This window comes from Austrofundulus limnaeus, unplaced genomic scaffold (genome assembly GCF_001266775.1).
Source record: "Austrofundulus limnaeus strain Quisiro unplaced genomic scaffold, Austrofundulus_limnaeus-1.0 Scaffold1, whole genome shotgun sequence".
Lineage (NCBI taxonomy): Eukaryota > Metazoa > Chordata > Actinopteri > Cyprinodontiformes > Rivulidae > Austrofundulus > Austrofundulus limnaeus.
In genome coordinates, this window is record NW_013952403.1 from 87,421 (window position 1) to 92,189 (window position 4,769).

Sequence of the window (4,769 nt, forward strand, 5' to 3'; positions counted from 1 at the left end):
GTTTTTAATATTGTCATTAGTGATTATCTCAATTTCGGCTAAAAGACTTGACAAAATCCTACACACTGGGCATTTAAGGATAAACTGTTTTTTAGCACTGGCTAATATTAAAGCAGTCACTGGGTGGAATGAGGATAATGCAAGGATTTGTTTGCAGCTTTATGCACTCAGATACAACAAAGGGCTGTATTTGTGATCTGCAAACTGGGCATGATTGGATGAATGTCAATGGAGGAAAAATGGAATAATTTGGCAGTTATGCTGTACATGTTGTCTATGATGTTGTGTGAGAAGATAGTTGAACTCTTCATAGGTCAACAATATGCTCCAATCACAATGATACAAAGTCAAAACAGGTTGGTGATGCAGAAAAATAACAGGACTAACTTTGTTTCTTTTCTACCTTCTGACCTACATAGGCTCTTTATTTATTTATTCTTTTCATACCACCAATTCTGTCTTTTACCTGTAAACAATCCATAAGAAAATTCATAAAATTTTGTCTGTCCAGCCATCCCCCGAGCATGTATCCATCTGGACATGAGTGAGTGTGTGAGGTTGGAGAATTGTAGTTGCGAATGATATATATCGGCCCTTTCATTTCCATCAGAGTAAAGGTTAACAGCTCATCATTCTTTCTCGACCYGAGGAGAAAAAGAAGTTGGGTGCACAGACAGGGCTGGGTGCTCTGATAGCAGTGGACTGACAGTACAATTGGTCTCTACAGATTCAACATTGCCAAGTGGGAAAGACAAAAAGCTGTTATCCTCTGACCTAAAATAAACCATTACTTACGAAAACAAGGTTGGGACTTTTTTTATTTTGGCGAGGACTCTGATCCACATCAAGTATTTTAGATACAAATRACCATGTATTAGACTTAACATTAACCTTATTGTGTTTAGGAATCTAATCAGATGAAATGACATGTGTATTTGAAAATTGAAGCTGAGTATATGTAGATGAATTTTCATGTGAACACATTAAAGTAGAGGAGGTCTTTCCCTCTCTGCACATACTGTATTATACTGTATACTCCTGGTCCCTGTTTAATTTTTGCTGTATTCATGAAAATCCTTTTGTTTCCAGTCCATGTTTTGCTCCATAGTTCTGTTCTGGCATGTTTCCTGCTTTAACAACCYCTTTTGTTTTGTTCAGTAAATTATTGGACGTCGTCTCCACAATCTCCCATACCCAGTCATCTGCGTCTGGGTCCTACTCCCAATATTYTTCATAATACCATTTTCCTTCTGTTTTCCCCTTAAACCTGTTCCTTTCTGTGCAAAATACCACACCTGGGCTGTGTCTGACGTAATCTTCTGTACTTATCAAAAAGCCATGATTTACTTTCTTTTGTCACATACTGCTCATTCTACTCTTTTAAGATTTGTTTGGAATGGTGTTTTGAACTTCCTTTTTTACGTCTTTAAAATTTGCCTTTAGATTTAAATCCTCTGTCTGCTTGTCTGGCTACCTGTGTTTGGGTCATTAATGTCTGTTTTTTTTTTTTTTTTTTTTTTTTTTTTTGTCTAAAGCAAATGTAAAATATCTCAATGAACCATTTTAAAGCAAATCTCAAAAAGTAATTACTGCATCTCCAGCTGTTTCCCTTTTGGAGTCAACCCATTTAAACATGGCCACCAAAACCAATCAACATTAGGAAACACACACAAAAAAAGGTTATAACTCCAAAAGTTAGACAGTAGGTAAGAGTCACAACACATTCCCTAAAAGCTAACACATCTCATAAGCTCTCACTTTTACAAAGTTCGACTAAATTGGTTCTAACTTAGTCCCTTCTCATCAAAAGACGGTYCTGATTAAAAACACTGGCATGAAACAAGGTGGGCAATAGAGATTTCTTTAAAGGGGGCTATTCAAAATCAATTGTTTTGTGCTTTAAATCATGTCTTTCCCTCATCAAAAACATAACCAGAGTGTTGTTTTGGCTCATTCATGCATGTTTGAGAAATCCTGGTAGCCATGTGGAGCTGAATAAACATTTGCTAATACAAAGCTCTGCCTACTTACATAAAGCTCCTCCCACAAATTTATTTTTGGTGTATAAAGCATTTTTTGCAACAATATAACGTTCAGCTGTTATGAAAATGCTGTAAATACATGTATGTTACAGAAACATAGTTACTTGATTGTGGTTTAGAATTGAACTACATGCCTGAGATGCATAATACACCCCTTTTCAGGTATTTTAGGCCTTTGGCTGTTATCATAAATAAAACTGTTAGAAACAAATTGAAACAACAAATATACCTCATCTCTTTATAAACTGGTCAATGACATGATTTAACCTAAAGCATCAACAGCATGAAAGCAAGTGGTTGAAAATTACTCTACATTTAAACCGAGTGAAATGAATGAAAATGATACACTATAAAAACATGACAGGCAAAATCAAATGACAGCTTTAACAGTTTCAGCCTTTAATGTGTTTCTTGACATTTAGTTCCACATCTCTTCCCACCTTATAAGGACATCTTGTATCTTGGTTACAAGAAAATAATACTGAAAGGTTACCTAAGAAATATTTCTTAGCAACAGTCCAATGAAAAAATTATGAGCGTAAAAAACCCATTGTGGCCATGAAGTAATTATTTTATTTTAATGCTATGACACAATTCAAATCTACTTAGTCTGACACRTGAAATACGGCCTTTGAGTCAAAGCTGCCAGCATCTGATAAATAAAATATTCTTTGACGATGAGAATTGTTACCGTATTTTTCGGACTATAAGCCGCACTGGACTATAAGCCGCACCCGCCATTTTTTAAAAAAAATCTGTGAACATTAACATATAAGCCGCACCGGTCTATAAGCCACATGGTTCAAAGTTCAGGAAAAAAGTTGYGGCTTATAGTCTGAAAAATACGGTAGTTTCTATGCATTAACCCTTAAACTAACAAAACTTCTTGCGCTGCAAAACATATATTTAAATGCTTTCTGGATGAAATGTACAATCTATTATTTATCTATTACTTTTTGTGTGAAACTACAGCAGCATTTTATGACACATAACTCACTGAAACTAGCAACTTTGAGGAAAGTGCCTCCAGAAGAGCCGACTCATTCATGTAGATTCTGAACAGCAGAAATCACGTTTCCATGGCTCTACAGCTCTGCTCTAAGTCCTACACCTTCCCATCAATCTTCTACCGAATTAGGGGTGGGTGCGGGGTGCAGTGTACTTTTCATTCAGAAGTCAAAAGGGAGGACATGAAATTTTAAATAATGTGCCCAAGAGGACCCATTATCCAGGGCTTGTAGCTTTAGTGCTGAAGAGCCTSTAGCAAAGTTATTGTAAAACACATCAAAGATATTTTATAGCTCTGTCCTGCCCCATGTCACGGCTTCCTCTGGCACAGCGCCCAAATGCCTCCATCTCCTGACCTTGGAGATGATGATGCCATTAAAACTGGAGCATGCACATACTCACGGCTGCTCTCAGTCAAAGCTAGAACACACACGTTCAACACACACACACACACTAGGTCTAAGTCTAGGGCAGCAACAAGGTGATATTTTTCTTGCCGTTGCCTCGCAGTGAGCTGTAACATGCTGCGGTTCATTACACAATTCAGCATTAAATGTCAATTTCTGGCACAGTTACCTGATGATTCAGAAGGAAAATATTTCAGGGAAACCAGRTGAAAAACCAACATTTGGCAGACATCTTTACTCCCCAACTGCAGCTTGAAAGAAACATATCTAGACACATTAGATATGTGGTTTTCTTTCAGATAATTTGTCTTGAAAAGAAGGATCAGATGATAGGTCTCTAACTTTTTTTTGTTTAAAGTAGACTTGAAGACAGGAATGTTCTAAAGGGCATCTTTGGTCTTCGCTTGAGAATAATTACAGACAGAAAAATTTGACATCTACAAAAATATGTTTGGGGAAAAAAGAAAGGACGATTAAGAGAACTCAAATCTGTATCCTGGATCAGAGGAAATAAACTGTGGGTTTACATGTTTGAGTTCAGATAAACTAAATGAACTTTTTTTTACATACCAGAACTGTTAAAAGACTTACTTGTGAATAAATTAGTGCTGGCATAATGCATTATCACATTAACACAGCCAATGCTTAATGGTGATCATATTTTTAACACGTTAATGCAGTTATTTATTTATATTTCTCTGGATATCTGTTCACTGGCCAGCTAACACACACAGACACGCAAAAACCCAGTGGTTATGACAGGAGGCAGAATCTTGATCACTATTGGCTTTAGATGGCYTTCATCACACGTCTCATCCAATTCTCAACCTTTGTTGTCGAGCCATTGTGTGGCAAGTCAGAGCTGCTCTCACCTGTAGCTGCAGAAGGGACAGAAACATGGCGGAAGTCACCAAATTCTTCAGGGCATTTGTTGTTTTAAAACTTTCCCAACGGAAGGCTGGAAAAAAGTAAAGTTATCTGTAAGTGCTGCAAACCTAAACTGTCACATCACCGGAGCCTGAAATATCACTTCAGTTTCAAACAGAGGGAGGTTCTAAAGGAGGCTGAGAAGCAWGTTGGAGAAAAATAGAAAAATGTAAGACCAGTTTACTTTGCCTTATTTGTTTAAAGTTTTTTGAAAATGCAGTGCCCCCTTTTTATGTATAAAATAGTACCTATAAAAATGCTTTAAACATCTTTGAGTCAGTTAAATTTTGTGCAGAATAATGAAGTTCAATCAAGAATTCAAAGTTTTTGTTTTTTTTTTATTCCAAATGAGTACAAAATGAGGAATGAAAGATAGATACTGAGG